At 40.7% G+C, this 16,696-nt stretch overlaps 1 non-coding gene across 1 annotated transcript; it reads left to right on the top strand.

Annotated features, from left to right (window-relative positions):
- The first annotated feature begins 15,568 nt into the window (after positions 1 to 15,568).
- Positions 15,569 to 15,676, top strand: LOC148562638 (small nucleolar RNA R71). The gene has a single exon (XR_015888322.1). It is a non-coding gene; the product is annotated as a small nucleolar RNA R71 (small nucleolar RNA).
- The last annotated feature ends 1,020 nt before the right edge of the window (positions 15,677 to 16,696 follow it).

Here is a 16,696-nt window from a genome sequence, read left to right as displayed (position 1 = left end):
TGAGGCATCTCAGGGATTTCATGATGAGGAATGCTCTTGTTGAGGTCCATGAGTGGGTTCTCTTGTTTGCTCCATCCTCTTTTTAGTGATGGGCTTATTCTCATCAATGAGGATGTCTTCCTCTATGTCAATTTCAGCTGAATTGCAGAGGTAACAAATGAGGTGAGGAAAGGCTAACCTTGCCAAAGTGGAGGACTTGTCAGCCACCTTGTAGAGTTCTTGAGGTATAATCTCATGAACTTCCACTTCCTCCCCAATCATGATACTATGGATCATGATGGCCCGATCCACAGTTACTTCGGATCGGTTGCTAGTAGGAATGATAGAGCGTTGGATGAACTCCAACCATCCTCTAGCCACAGGCTTAAGGTCCGGGCTTATCAATTGAACCGGGTTGCCTCTTGAGTCTCTTTTCCACTGAGCTCCTTCCACACATATGTCCATGAGGACTTGGTCCAACCTTTGATCAAAGTTGACCCTTCTAGTGTAGGAGCGTGCGTTTTCTTGCATCATTGGCAAGTTGAACACCAACCTTACATTTTTTGGACTGAAATCTAAGTATTTTTCCCGAACCATTGTAAGCCAATTCTTTGGGTTTGGGTTCATACTTTGATCATGGTTCCTAGTGATCCATGTGTTTGCATAGAACTCTTGAACCATTAAGATTCTGACTTGTTGAATAGGATTGGAGAGAACTTCCCATCATCTTCTTCTAATTTCATGTCAGATCTCCGGATACTCACTCCTTTTGAGCTTAAAAGAGACCTCAAGGATCACCTTTTTCTTGGCCACAACTTCATAGAAGTGGTCTTGATGGACCTTTGAGATGAATCTTTCCATCTCTCATGACTCAGAGGTGGAAGCAATTGCCTTCTCTTTCCTCTTTCTTGAGGTTTCTCTGGCCTTAGGTGCCATTAATGGTTATGGAAAAATATCGAGCAAAAGAAGAAGAAAATAGTAGAAGAAGAAGAAAATGGAGGAGATGGAGGGAGATATGTGGTTCGGCCAAAGGGTAGAAGTAGTGGTTCTAATGTGTGAAAATGAAGGAGTGGTGAGTGGTTTATATAGGGGTGGGGGGAGGGTTATTGGTGCACAAATTGTGAATCACACTTTTCACAACTCGTACCACTAACCAGCAAGTGCACTGGGTCGTCCAAGTAATACCTTACGTGAGTAAGGGTCGAATCCCACGGAGATTGTTGGTTTGAAGCAATCTATGGTTATCTTGTAAATCTTAGTCGGGAAATCAAATATGTTTATCAGTTGAATTGCGAATAACCAAGAGAGCATAAATTAAAGGTTACTTGTTATGCAGTAATGGAGAATATGTTGGAGTTTTGGAGATGCTTTGTCTTCTGAATCTCTGCTTTCCTCTGTCTTCTAATTCACGCACGCACGTCCTCCTATGGCAAGCTGTATGTAGGGGATCACCGTCGTCAATGGCTACATCCCATCCTCTCAGTGAAGAATATGCTCACATGCTCTGTCACAGCACGGCTAATCATCTGTCGGTTCTCGATCATACTGGAATAGAATTCTTCATCCTTTTGCGTCTGTCACTAACGCCCTGCACTCGCGAGTTTGAAGCTCGTCACAGTCATTCGATCATTGAATCCTACTCGGAATACCACAGACAAGGTTTAGACTTTCCGGATTCTCATGAATGCCGCCATCAGTTCTAGCTTATACCACGGAGATTCTGATTAAGGAATCTAAGAGACACTCATTCAATCGGATATAGAACGGAGGTGGTTGTCAGGCACACGTTCATGGTTTGAGGAAGGTGATGAATGTCATGGATCATCACCTTCATCACAGTTAAGCGCGAATGAACATCTTAGATAGGAACAAGCGTGTTTGAATGGAAAACAGAAATACTTGCATTACTTCATCGAGACACAGCAGAGCTCCTCACCCCCAACAATGGATTTTAGAGACTCATGCTGTCAAAGGGTACAAAGTTCAGATCTAAAATATCATGAGATACAAAATAAGTCTCTAAAAGTTGTTTAAATACTAAACTAGTAGCCTAGGTTTACAGAAAATGAGTAAACTATGATGGATGATGCAGAGATCCACTTCTGGGGCCCACTTGGTGTGTGCTGGGGCTGAGATTTAAGCAATTCACGTGCAGAGGCCATTTGTGGAGTTGAACGCCAGTTTTTGTGCCAGTTTGGGCGTTCAACTCCAGCTTTTGATCCTTTTCTGGCGCTGGATGCCAGAATTGGACAGAGAACTGGCGTTGAACGCCAGTTTACGTCATTTATCCTTGTGCAAAGTATGGACTATTATATATTGATGGAAAGCCCTGGATGTCTACTTTCCAACGCAATTGGAAGCATGCCATTTCGAGTTCTGTATCTCCAGAAAATCCACTTTGAGTGCAGGGAGGTCAGAATCCAACAGCATCAGCAGTCCTTTCTCAGCCTGAATCAGATTTTTGCTCAGCTCCTTCAATTTCAGCCAGAAAAATACCTAAAATTACAAAAAAACACACAACTCATAGTAAAGTCCAGAAATATGAATTTTTCCTAAAAACTAATGAAAATAGACTAAAAACTAACTAGAACATACTCAAAACTATATGAAATTAACCCCAAAAAGCGTATAAAATATCCGCTCATCACAACACCAAACTTAAACTGTTGCTTGTCCTCAAGCAACTAGACAAATAAAATAGAAGACTAATAGGTTGAGAAGTAATAATATCTCATAGTTTTTGAGTGAAGCTCAGATTCTAATTAGATGAGCGGGACTAGTAGCTTTTTGCTTCTGAACAGTTTTGGCATCTCACTTTATCCATTGAAGCTCAGAGTGATTGTCATCTATAGAAACTTAGAATTCAGATAGTGTTATTGATTCTCCTATTTCAGTGTGATGATTCTTGAACACAGCTATTTTATGAGTCTTGGTCGTGGCCCTAAGCACTTTGTTTTCCAGTATTACCACCGGATACATAAATGCCACAGACACATGATTGGGTGAACCTTTTAGATTGTGACTCAGCTTTGCTAAAGTCCCCAATTAGAGGTGTCCAGAGTTCTTAAGCACACTCTTCTTTTTGCCTTGGACCTTGACTTTAACCGCTCAGTCTCAAGTTTTCACTTGACACCTTCACGCCACAAGCACATGGTTAGGGACAGCTTGGTTTAGCCGCTTAGACTAGGATTTTATTCCTTTAGGCCCTCCTATCCACTGATGCTCAAAGCCTTGGGATCCTTTTTATTTGCCCTTGCCTTTTGGTTTTAAGGGTTATTGGCTTTTTCTGCTTGCTTTATATATATATATATATATATATATATATTTTTGCAAGCTTTGTTCTTTGCTGCTTTTTCTTGCTTCAAGAATCATTTTTATGATTTTTCAGATTATCAATAACATGTCTCATGTTCATCATTCTTTCAAGAGCCAACATATTTAACAGTCTTAAACAACAAATTCAAAAGACATATGCACTGTTCAAGCATTCATTTAGAAGACAGAAAGCATTGCCACCACATTTAACTAATTAGAATTTTTCTTATTAAAACTCGAAATTTTATTGCCTCTTATTCAAAAGATCTACTACTTTATTCATGTTTGCTGATGATGAGAAAAATAAACTATAGCTTAATTGGAGATAAAATCAAAATAGATACTAATTACTACTATATGACTCCTAAGGTAAACTTCTATAAGGACACTGTCACAGAGTTAAGGCAGAAATTGGAAATTAACAACCTTTATTCTGGGGGAACGGGGGTTCCTCTGATCCTTGGGGTGCTTGGTCCTGCAAGAGAAGACTTTTGGCGCTTCAATTCCCTTAAGTCACGCCCTTGCTCCTCTTGTTCTTTAAACATATAGGTCAGCATTTGACTGTGTTCCTTCTGTTCTTTTATTATTTGCTCCATAGCTTCCCGTATCTTGGTAACAGACGTCTCAAGATACTCCCAGTATTCAGATTGAGGAATCTCTGGGAGGAATTCCTGTGCTCTCTTCTTGATGGGATCATCCTGTGCTTGTTGTTTTTCCATTGATGCTTTGGTGATTGGCTTCTCAACTGAGATATACTCAGTTATTCCCATCCTTACTCCAGCGTCCTTGCAGAGCAGAGAAATCACGCTTGGATAAGCCAACCTGACCTCTTTAGGATTTTTGTTAGCAATTTTGTAGAGTTCAACTGAAATCAGCTGATGAACCTCCACTTCCTTTCCCATCATGATGCAATGGATCATCACTGTTCTTTTAACTGTGACTTCAGAACGGTTGCTAGTAGGCAACAGAGAATGCCCAATGAAGTCTAGCCATCCTCTAGCGACTGGTTTGAGGTCCTCTCTCTTGAGTTGATTTGGGACACCCTTTGTGTTGGTGGTCCACCTGGCTCCAGGGATACATATGTCCTCTAAAATCTTATCCAGGCCCTTGTCTGCTCTCATCATCCTCCTGTTGAAGGAGTCTGGATCATCCTTCAGCTGAGGTAGCTTTAAGATCTCCCTGATCCTGTCATGGTGGGTATGAACAATCTTCCCTCTGACCACGGTCTGATAGTCATAGAGAGCAGTTCCAGATAGTTTCTGCTTGTCAGTTTGCCACATATTAGCATAGAACTCCTGGACCATGTTCCTTCCCACTTTCGTTTCAGGATTAGCTAGGACTTCCCAGCTCCTGATTCGAATTTGCTCCTGGATCTCCGGATATTCATCTTCTTTCAGATCGAATCTAACTTCCGGGATCACTGATCTCAGACCCATTATTTTGTTATAATGGTCCGAATGTTCTTTAGATAAGAACTTCCCTTGATTCCAAAGTGATTTTGGAACGCTCTCTTTTTTGCCTCTTGGAGTGGGTTGTTTTCCTTTGGGGGCCATGATCTTAGTGATCGCGGATAAACACACCAAACTTAGAGGTTTGCTTGTCCTCAAGCAAAAGAAAAGAAAGGAGAGGGATAGAAGGAGAGCTAGGTGCAATTGTTGATGGAGGAGGAGGGAGGCCGAACCCATATTTAAAGGGATGGGGGGTGGGTTTTCGAAAAATTGGGAAAGATAGGATAAAAAGATTGATTTGAAAAAGATAAGATAGAGGATATAGTTTAAAATTGAGAAGATATGATAGATTTTTGAAAAAGATAAATCTAGATTTTGAAAAAAATAATATGGAGATTTGAAAAAGATATTGATTAGTTGAAAAGATTTTAGAGTGAAAAAGATAGATTTGTTTTTAGAAAAGATTTGAAAAGAGTTGGATTGAATTTGGAAAGAGGGATTTTTAGAAATTAAGGATTTTAGAAATCAGGGTTCTTAACATGTTTATGTAAAAATCATGCATTGAAACATAAAATTTGAAATTAGAATGGAAAAACGTGTGGAAAACTGAATTTGGCTCCTCCTTGCCATCCTGGCGTTTGAACGCCCAAACACTGCCTGTTTTGGGCGTTCAGCGCCCAATTGCTGCTCTCCTGGGCGTTTAACGCCCAGCTGCTACCATTACTGGCGTTCAACGCCCACTGGGTGCCCATTTCTGGCGTTGAACACCCAGATTGCTACCATTACTGGCGTTCAATGCCCAGTGGATGCCCATTTTGGGCGTTGAACGCCCAAAATACACTTTTACTGGCGTTTTCTTGCCAGTGAGCTTGTTTTCTCTGTTTTGTGTGCCGAGGTCTTCTGTAAATGATTCCTCACTTTAGTGTCAGTGAACTTTATATAAACAAATAAAAATAAAAATAAAAATAGGGCAAAATGCTTAGAGGATTGTTGCCCCATGGCTGGGTTGCCTCCCAGCAAGCGCTTCTGTATTGTCTTTAGCTGGACCTTGCTGAGCTTTTAATCTAGCTTCAGCCTTGAGCATTCTTGCTCAATGTTGCCTTCAAGATAATGCTTGATTCTCTGTCCATTGACAATGAACTTCTTATCAGAATCAATATCTTGAAGCTCCACATAACCATATGGTGATACACTTGTAATCACGTATGGTCCCCTCCACCGGGATTTCAGTTTCCTGGGGAATAGCCTGAGTCTAGAGTTAAACAACAGGACCTTCTGTCCTGGTTCAAAGATTCTAGATGACAGCTTTCTGTCATGCCATTTTTTCGATTTTTCTTTATAAAGCTTGGCATTTTCGAAAGCTGTGAATCTGAATTCCTCTAGCTCATTTAGCTGGAGCAATCATTTTTCTCCTGCTAATTTGGCATCAAAGTTTAGGAATCTGGTTGCCCAGTAGGCCTTATGTTCCAGTTCCACGGGCAGGTGACATGCCTTACCATACACGAGTTGGTATGGAGAGGTCCCTATAGGGGTCTTGAATGCTGTCCTGTAAGCCCACAGAGCATCATCCAAGCTCCGTGCCCAATCCTTTCTACGGGTATTTACTGTCCGTTCCAGGATTCTCTTTAATTCTCTGTTAGAGACTTCAGCTTGCCCATTAGTTTGTGGATGATATGGAGTGGCCACCTTGTGGCGAATTCCATACCGAACCATGGCAGAGTAAAGCTGTTTATTGCAGAAGTGAGTGCCCCCATCACTGATTAGTACTCTAGGGACACCAAACTTGCTAAAGATATGTTTCTGGAGGAACTTCAGCACTGTTTTAGTATCATTGGTGGGTGTGGCAATGGCCTCAACCCATTTTGATACATAGTCAACTGCTACCATAATATAAGTGTTTGAGTATGACGGTGGGAAATGTCCCATGAAGTCAATTCCCCATACGTCAAACAACTCAATTTCCAAGATTCCCTGTTGAGGCATGGCGTAACCATGAGGCAGATTACCAGCTCTTTGGCAACTGTCACAGTTACGTACAAACTCTCGGGAATCTTTATAGAGTGTGGGCCAATAGAAGCCACATTGGAGGACCTTGGTGGCTGTTCGCTCACCTCCGAAATGGCCTCCATATTGAGATCCATGGCAATGCCACAGGATCCTTTGTGCTTCTTCTCTAGGCACACACCTACGGATAATTCCGTCTGCACATCTCTTAAAGAGATAAGGTTCATCCCACAAGTAGTACTTTGCATCAGTAATTAATTTTTTCTTCTGTATCCTGTTGTACTCCTTGGGTATGAACCTTGCAGCTTTATAGTTTGCAATATCGGCAAACCATGGTGTTTCCTGAATGGCAAACAAATGCTCATCTGGAAACGTCTCAGAGATCTCAAGAGAGGGGAGGGGCGTCCCTTCTACTGGCTCTATCCGTGATAGATGATCAGCCACTTGGTTCTCTGTCCCTTTTCTGTCTCTTATTTCTATATCAAACTCTTGCAGAAGCAACACCCATCTAATGAGCCTGGGTTTTGAATCCTGCTTTGTGAGTAGATATTTAAGAGCAGCATGATCAGTATACACAATCACTTTTGATCCTACTAAGTATGATCTGAACTTGTCAATGGCGTAAACCACTTCAAGTAATTCTTTTTCTGTGGTTGTGTAGTTTTTCTGGGCATCATTTAGAACGCGACTGGCATAATAAATGACATGCAGAAGCTTGTCATGCCTCTGTCCCAATACTGCACCAATGGCGTGATCACTGGCATCACACATTAGCTCAAATGGTAACGTCCAGTCTGGTGCAGAAATAACTGGTGTTGTGACCAACTTAGCTTTCAGCGTTTCAAACGCCTGCAGACACTCTGTGTCAAACACAAATGGCGTGTCAGCAGCTAGCAGATTGCTTAGAGGTTTTGCGATTTTTGAAAAATCCTTTATAAACCTCCTATAGAATCCTGCATGCCCCAGAAAGCTTCTGATTGCCTTAACATTGGCAGGTGGTGGTAATTTTTCAATTACCTCTATTTTTGCTTGATCCACCTCTATTCCCTTGTTTGAGATTTTATGCCCAAGAACAATTCCTTCAGTCACCATGAAGTGACACTTTTCCCAGTTTAAAACTAGGTTGGTCTCTTGGCATCTTTTCAGAACAAGTTTCAGGTGATCAAGACAGGAGCTGAATGAGTCTCCATATACTGAGAAGTCATCCATGAAGACTTCCAGAAATTTTTCCACCATATCAGAGAAAATAGAGAGCATGCATCTCTGGAAGGTTGCAGGCGCATTACATAGCCCAAATGGCATCCTTCTATAAGCAAACACTCCAGATGGACATGTGAATGCTGTTTTCTCTTGATCCTGGGGATCTACTGCAATCTGGTTATAGCCTGAGTAGCCATCCAAAAATCAGTAATAATCATGACCTGCTACTCTTTCTAGCATCTGGTCTATGAATGGTAAAGGAAACTGATCCTTTCTGGTGGCTGTATTGAGCCTTCTGTAGTCAATACACATGCGCCACCCTGTAACTGTTCTTGTAGGAACCAGTTCATTTTTTTCATTATGAATCACTGTCATGCCTCCCTTTTTTGGGACGACTTGAACAGGGCTCACCCAGGGGCTATCAGAAATAGGATAAATAATCCCAGCCTCCAGTAATTTGGTGACCTCTTTCTGCACCACTTCTTTCATGGCTGGATTTAGCCGCCTCTGTGGTTGCACCACTGGTTTGGCATTATCCTCCAATAGGATTTTGTGCATGCATCTAGCTGGGCTTATGCCCTTAAGGTCACCTATGGACCACCCAAGAGCTGTCTTGTGTGTCCTTAGCACTTGAATAAGTGCCTCCTCTTCCTGTGAATTTAAAGCAGAGCTTATGATCACTGGAAAAGTGTCACCTTCTCCCAGAAACGCATATTTCAAGGATGGTGGTAATGGCTTGAGCTCTGGTTTATGAGGTTTCTCCTCTTCCAGAAGAAATTTCAGAGGCTCTTTCATGTCCTCTGAATCTTCTAAATCAGGCTGAACATCTTTAAAGATGTTTTCCAACTCTGATTCAAGACTCTCAGCCATGTTGATCTCTTCTACCAAAGAGTCAATAAGATCAACTTTCATGCAGTCTTTTGATGTGTCTGGATGCTTCATGGCTTTGACAGCGTTCAGCTTGAACTCATCATCATTGACTCTCAGGGTTATTTCCCCATGTTGGATGTCAATGAGGGATCGTCCAGTTGCTAGGAAGGGTCTTCCTAGAATGAGAGTAGCACTCTTGTGCTCCTCCATTTCCAGCACAACAAAGTCAGTGGGAAAGGCGAATGGCCCAACTCTGACAATCATGTCTTCAATCATGCCTGATGGGTATTTAGTGGAACCATCAGCAAGTTGGAGACATATCCGGGTTGGTTTAACTTCTTCAGTTAAGCCAAGCTTCTTGATAGTGGATGCAGGTATTAGGTTGATGCTTGCCCCAAGATCGCATAAAGCTGTCAGGGTGCAATTACCTTCTAATATGCATGTTATCAGAAAACTCCCGGGGTCTTTAAACTTTTTAGGAAAGCTCTTCAGAATGACTGCACTGCATTCTTCAGTGAGGAGAACTCTTTCTGTTTCTCTCCAATCCTTTTTATGACTCAAGATCTCTTTCATGAACTTGGCATAAGAAGGTATTTGCTCAAGTGCTTCTGCAAATGGAATCTTTATTTCAAGAGTCCTGAGATAATCTGCAAAGCGAGCAAATTGCTTATCCTGCTCCTCTTTCCGGAGTTTTTGAGGATAAGGTATCTTGGCTTTATATTCCTCAACCTTAGTTGCTGCAGGTTTATTGCCTACAGAAGTGGTTGAAGAAGCCTTTTTAGAGGGGTTGTTATCAGCATTTGTGTGTGTCTGATCCCTCACTGGCAATTGAGTGCCAGAGTTAGAAGCTGGAGTGAAACTGGACGCCAGCTCCTTGTCTTCTCCTGGCGTCTGAACGCCAGAACTGTGCCCATTTTGGGCGTTCAGCGCCAGATCTTGCCCATTTTGGGCATTCAACGCCAGATCCTTGCCCATTTCTGGCGTTGAACGCCAGTCCTGCCTTGTTTCTGGTGTTGAACGCCAGTCCTGAGCATGGTCTGGGCGTTCAGCGCCAGCCTTCCACCAATTTTCTGGCGTTTTAGTTCCAGAATTACTTTTCCCTGGGCTCTTACTGTCCTCAGGTGAATTTTGGGTGGTTTGCTCATTTCTTAGCTTTTTGCTGCCTTGAGGTGGGGTATTTAATGTTTTCCCACTTCTTAGTTGAACTGCTTGGCATTCTTCTGCTATTTGCCTTGACAGCTGCTGCTTTGTTTGCTTAAACTGTTCGTCCATATGTATATTAGCCATCCTTGTCTCTTGTAACCTGTCTTTAAATTCGGCTAGCTGCTTTGTTAGAAAGTCCAATTGCTGATTGAATTCAGCAGCTTGTTTTACAGGACTGAGTTCAGCAGTTACTGTTTTAACCTCTTCATTCATGGAAGGGTTGCTGCTTAGGTACAGATGCTGATTCCTGGCAACTGTATCAATGAGCTCTTGAGCCTCTTCAATTGTCTTTCTCATGTGGATAGATCCACCAGCTGAGTAATCTAGAGACATCTGAGCTCCTTCTGCAAGCCCATAGTAGAAGATGTCTAACTGAACCCACTCTGAAAACATTTCAGAGGGACATTTTCGTAGCATCTCTCTGTATCTCTCCCAGGCATCATAAAGAGATTCATTATCTTCTTGTTTAAAGCCTTGGATGTCCAGCCTTAGCTGTGTCATCCTTTTTGGAGGGAAATATTGATTCAGGAATTTTTCTGTCAGCTGTTTCCATGTCCTTATGCTGGCCTTAGGTTGGTTATTCAACCACCTCTTAGCTTGATCTTTTACAACAAATGGAAATAGTAATAGTCTGTAGACATTCTGATCTATTTCTTTATCATGTACTGTGTCAGCAATTTGTAAAAACTGTGCCAGAAACTCTGTAGGTTCTTCCTGTGGAAGACCGGAATACTGGCAACTTTGCTGCACCATGATAATGAGCTGAGGATTCAACTCAAAGCTACTGACTCCAATGGAGGGTATGCAGATACTACTCCCATATGAAGCAGTAGAGGGGTTAGAATACGACCCCAGAGTCCTCCTGGACTGTTCATTTCCACTTAGATCCATGATGGAGAAAGGGAGATGATGTAAAAAAAAATTATTTATTTATTTATTTATTTATTTATTTCGAAAATGAGATAAATTAAAATAAAATAAATAAAAATGGTTAAAAATTTCTGAAAAAATGAGGAGAGAGAGAAGGTGGTTAGGAAGTTTTGAAAAGGATATGATGATTTTTGAAAAAGGTTTTAAATTTTGAAAAAAAAAATCTGAATTTTAGAAATAGATTTCGAAAATTTGCTTTTAAAATAGAGAGAAAAGATATTTTTGATTTTTAAGAGGACAGAGAAAAACAATAAGATAGCACAAGATTTAAAATTTTTAGATCTAATGCTCCTAGTTTTCGAAAATTTTAGAGGAAAAACACCAAGGAACACCAAACTTAAAAATTTTAAGATCAAGACACAAGGAAAACTCAAGAACACTTTGAAGACTCACAAGAACACAAGAACATGAAGGAAGAACACCAAACTTAAAATTTTTAGAAAACCAAAATAAATTTTTGAAAATTTTAAGAAAAATCAACAAGAAAACACCAAACTTAAAGTTTGGCACAGGATCTAATAGAAAAATTATTTTTTTTTTTTGAAAAAGGTTTTAATAAGAAAAAAAGGATTCTAAAATTTTAACACGACAATACTACAAGACTCTAAACAAAAAAGAAATTTTTCCTAATCTAAGCAACAAAATAAACCGTTAGTTGTCCAAACACGAACAATCCCCGGCAACGGCGCTAAAAACTTGGTGCACAAATTGTGAATCACACTTTTCACAACTCGTACCACTAACCAGCAAGTGCACTGGGTCGTCCAAGTAATACCTTACGTGAGTAAGGGTCGAATCCCACGGAGATTGTTGGTTTGAAGCAATCTATGGTTATCTTGTAAATCTTAGTCGGGAAGTCAAATATGTTTATCAGTTGAATTGCGAATAACCAAGAGAGCATAAATTAAAGGTTACTTGTTATGCAGTAATGGAGAATATGTTGGAGTTTTGGAGATGCTTTGTCTTCTGAATCTCTGCTTTCCTTTGTCTTCTAATTCACGCACGCACGTCCTCCTATGGCAAGCTGTATGTAGGGGATCACCGTCATCAATGGCTACATCCCATCCTCTCAGTGAAGAATATGCTCACATGCTCTGTCACAGCACGGCTAATCATCTATCGGTTCTCAATCATACTGGAATAGAATTCTTCATCCTTTTGCGTCTGTCACTAACGCCCTGCACTCGCGAGTTTGAAGCTCGTCACAGTCATTCGATCATTGAATCCTACTCAGAATACCACAGACAAGGTTTAGACTTTTCGGATTCTCATGAATGCCGCCATCAGTTCTAGCTTATACCACGGAGATTCTGATTAAGGAATCTAAGAGACACTCATTCAATCGGATATAGAACGGAGGTGGTTGTCAGGCACACGTTCATGGTTTGAGGAAGGTGATGAATGTCACGGATCATCACCTTCATCACAGTTAAGCGCGAATGAACATCTTAGATAGGAACAAGCGTGTTTGAATGGAAAACAGAAATACTTGCATTACTTCATCGAGACACAGCAGAGCTCCTCACCCCCAACAATGGAGTTTAGAGACTCATGCCGTCAAAGGGTACAAAGTTCAGATCTAAAATGTCATGAGATATAAAATAAGTCTCTAAAAGTTGTTTAAATACTAAACTAGTAGCCTAGGTTTACAGAAAATGAGTAAACTATGATGGATGATGCAGAGATCCACTTCTGGGGCCCACTTGGTGTGTGCTGGGGCTGAGATTTAAGCAATTCATGTGCAGAGGCCATTTGTGGAGTTGAACGCCAGTTTTTGTGCCAGTTTGGGCGTTCAACTCCAGCTTTTGATCCTTTTCTGGCGCTGGACGCCAGAATTGGGCAGAGAACTGGCGTTGAACGCCAGTTTACGTTATCTATCCTTATGCAAAGTATGAACTATTATATATTTCTGGAAAGCCCTGGATGTCTACTTTCCAACGCAATTAGAAGCATGCCATTTCGAGTTCTGTAGCTCCAGAAAATCCACTTTGAGTGCAGGGAGGTCAGAATCCAACAGCATCAGCAGTCTTTTCTCAGCCTGAATCAGATTTTTGCTCAGCTCCTTCAATTTCAGCCAGAAAAATACCTGAAATTACAGAAAAACACATAACTCATAGTGAAGTCTAGAAATATGAATTTTTCCTAAAAACTAATGAAAATAGACTAAAAACTAACTAGAACATACTCAAAACTATATGAAATTAACCCCAAAAAGCGTATAAAATATCCGCTCATCAGTTATGTTTCGTGTATTAAGGTTGGGTTTGGGAGGGAAATGGTTTTGAATTTGGAGGTAGGTGGGGTTTTTGGGGAAGAATGGATGGATGTGAGTGGTGAAGAAGTGACGGGTAAGGGTGATGAAGGTGATTGGTGAAGGGTATTTGGGAAAGAGTGTTATGAAAAGGTGGGAGAGAGAGAGAGGTGGGGTAGGTGGGGATCCTGTGGGGTCCACAGATCCTGAGGGGTCAAGGACTTATCATCGCTGCTCCATTTAGGCGTGTAAACGCCCTTAGAGTGCAATCCTGGCGTTTAACGCCAGACTGCTGCTTGTTTCTGGCGTTTAACGCCAGCTTTTCTCTCTTTCTTGGCATTTAACGCCAAGTTGATGCTCTGTTCTGGCGTTAAACGCCAGTCTGGTGCCTGTTTCTGGCGTTAAACGCCAGCTTGATGCTTCTTTCTGGCGTTAAACGCCAGTCTGATGCTTCTTACTGGCGTTAAACGCCAGTAAGCTTATCCTCCAGGATGTGCTATTTTTAATGCTGTTTTTCATTCTGTTTTTGATTTTTCAGTTGTTTTTGTGACTTCACATGATCATCAACCTAAAGAAAACATAAAATAGCAATGGAAAATAAATAGATATAATTAAATAACATTAGGTTGCCTCCCAACAAGCGCTTCTTTAATGTCAATAGCTTGACAGTGAGCTCTCATGGAGCCTTACAGATAATCAGAGCAGGGTTGGGGCCTCTCAACACCAAACTTAGAGTTTGGTTGTGGCCTCTCAACACCAAACTTAGAGTTTGTTGTGGCCTCCCAACACCAACTTAGAGTTTGAATGTGGGAGTTTTGTTTGACTCTATATTGAGAGAAACTTTTCATGCTTCCTCTCCATGGTTACAGAAGGAGAACCTTGAGTCTTGAATACAAGGTAGTCTTCATTCAACTGAAGGACCAACTCTCCTCTGTCAACATTAATCACAGCTTTTGCTGTGGCTAGGAAGGGTCTGCCAAGGATGATGGATTCATCCTCATCCTTCCCATTGTCTAGGATTATAAAATCAGCACGGATGTAAAAACCTTCACTAGCACGTCCTCTACTAGTCCATAAGCCTGTTTCATTGATTTGTCTGCCATCTCTAGTGAGATTTTTGCAGTTTGTACATCAAAGATTCCCAGTTTCTCTATTACAGAGAGTGGCATGAGGTTTATCCCTGACTCCAGGTCACACAGAGCCTTCTCAAAGGTCATGGTGCCTATGGTACAAGGTATGAAGAATTTTTCGGGATCTGGTTTCTTCTGAGGTAATGTCAGCCTCATTAATGCACTCATTTCATTGGTGAGCAAGGGGGTTCATCCTCCCAAGTCTCATGACCAAACAACTTGGCATTCAGCTTCATGATTGCTCCTAGATACTTAGCAACTTGCTCTTCAGTGATGTCTTCATCCTCTTCAGAGGAAGAATATTCATCAGAGCTCATGAATGGCAGAAGGAAGTTCAATGGAATCTCTATGGTCTCTATATGAGCCTCAGATTCCTTTGGTTCCTCAAAAGGAAACTCCTTTCTATCCAGAGGACGTCCCATGAGGCTTTTCTCATTGGGACTCACGTCCTCCTCACTCTCTCCAGGTTCGGCCATGTTGATCATGGTTATGGCCTTGCACTCTCTCTTGGGGTTTTCTTCTGTATTGCTTGGAAGAGTACTGGGAGGAGTTTTAGTAATCTTCTTACTCAGCTGACCCACCTGTGCCTCCAAATTCCTAATAGAGGACCTTGTTTCATTCATGAAACTTAGTGTGGTCTTGGATAGATCAGAGACTATGGTTGCCAAGCCAGAATGGCTCTGTTCAGAATTTTCTGTCTGTTGCTGAGAAGATGATGGAAAAGGCTTGCTATTGCTAAACCTATTTCTTCCACCATTATTATTGAAGCCTTGTTGAGGCTTCTATTGGTCCTTCCATGAGAAATTCGGATGATTTCTCCATGAAGGATTATAGGTGTTTCCATAGGGTTCTCCCATGTAATTCACCTCTGCCATTGCAGGGTTCTCAGGATCATAAGCTTCTTCTTCAGAAGAAGCTTCTTTAGTACTGTTGGATGCAGCTTGCAATCCATTCAGACTCTGAGAAATCATATTGACTTGCTGAGTCAATATTTTGTTCTGAGCCAATATGGCATTCAGAGTATCAATTTCAAGAACTCCCTTCTTCTGAGGCGTCCCATTGTTTACAGGATTCCTCTCAAAGGTGTACATGAACTGGTTATTTGCAACCATTTTAATGAGTTCCTGAGCTTCTGCAAGGGTTTTCAGATGAAGAGATCCTCCTGCAGAATGGTCCAATGACATTTTTGACAACTCAGACAGACCATCATAGAATATACATATGATGCTCCATTCTGGAAGCATGTCAGAAGGACACCTTTTGATCAGTTGCTTATATCTTTCCCAAGCTTCATAGAGGAACTCTCCTTCCTTCTGTCTGAAGGTTTGGATTTCTACTCTAAGCTTGCTCATCTTTTGAGGTGGAAAGAATTTGGCCAGAAAAGCACTGACCAACTTATCCCAAGAGTTCAGGCTTTCCTTAGGTTGTGAATCCAATCATGTTCTAGCTCTGTCTCTTACAGCAAAAGGGAAAAGCATAAGCCTGTAGACCTCAGGATCAACTCCATTGGTCTTGACAGTGTCACAGATTTGCAAAAATTTAGCTAAGAACTGATGGGGATCTTCCAATAGAAGTCCATGAAACTTGCAATTCTGTTGCATTAGAGAAACTAATTGAGGCTTAAGCTCAAAGTTGTTTCCTCCAATGGCAGGAATTGAGATGCTTCTTCCATAGAAGTTAGAAGAGGGTGCAATAAAGTCACCAAGCATCTTCCTTGCATCTCCACCATTGTTATTAGGTTCGGCCATGTCTCCTTCTTTTTCGAAAATTTCTGCCAGGTCCTCTCCAGAGGGTTGTGCTTTAGCTTCTCTTAGTTTCCTCTTAAGAGTCCTTTCAGGTTCCGGATCAGCTTCAACAGGAATGTTCTTATTCTTGCTCCTGCTCATATGAAAAAGAAGAGAATAGAAAAGAAGAGGAATCCTCTATATCACAGTATAGAGATTCCTTTATGTGAGTAGAAGAAGAGAAAAATAGAAGAAGGAGAAGAGAAAAATTCGAATTTAATTTAAAATAAAAGAAAAATATTTTTATTTTTATTTTAATTATTAATTAGTATTTGAAATTTAAGAAGAAAATTAAAATTAAATTGAAAACTAATTAAATTAATTAATTAAAAAGATTTTTGAAAAAATGTTAGTGATTTTCGAAAATTAGAAAGGGAAAAATAGTCAGGTGGTTTTAAAAAAGATATGATTGAAACAGAAAACTTTTAAAATCAAACAAAAAGTCAAGTAGTTAATTGAAAATCATTTGAAAATCAATTTTGAAAAGATAAGAAGCTAGAAAAGATTTTGAAATTGATTTTGAAAAAGATTTGAAAAAGAAATTTAAAAAAATTTGATTTTGAAAATTGAAGTTGATTACTT

Source organism: Arachis ipaensis, chromosome B6 (genome assembly GCF_059453495.1).
Source record: "Arachis ipaensis isolate K30076 ecotype BB chromosome B6, ASM5945349v1, whole genome shotgun sequence".
Classification (NCBI taxonomy): domain Eukaryota; kingdom Viridiplantae; phylum Streptophyta; class Magnoliopsida; order Fabales; family Fabaceae; genus Arachis; species Arachis ipaensis.
Note: the sequence above shows the minus strand (reverse complement) of the source record. Positions and strands in the feature narration are given on the sequence as shown.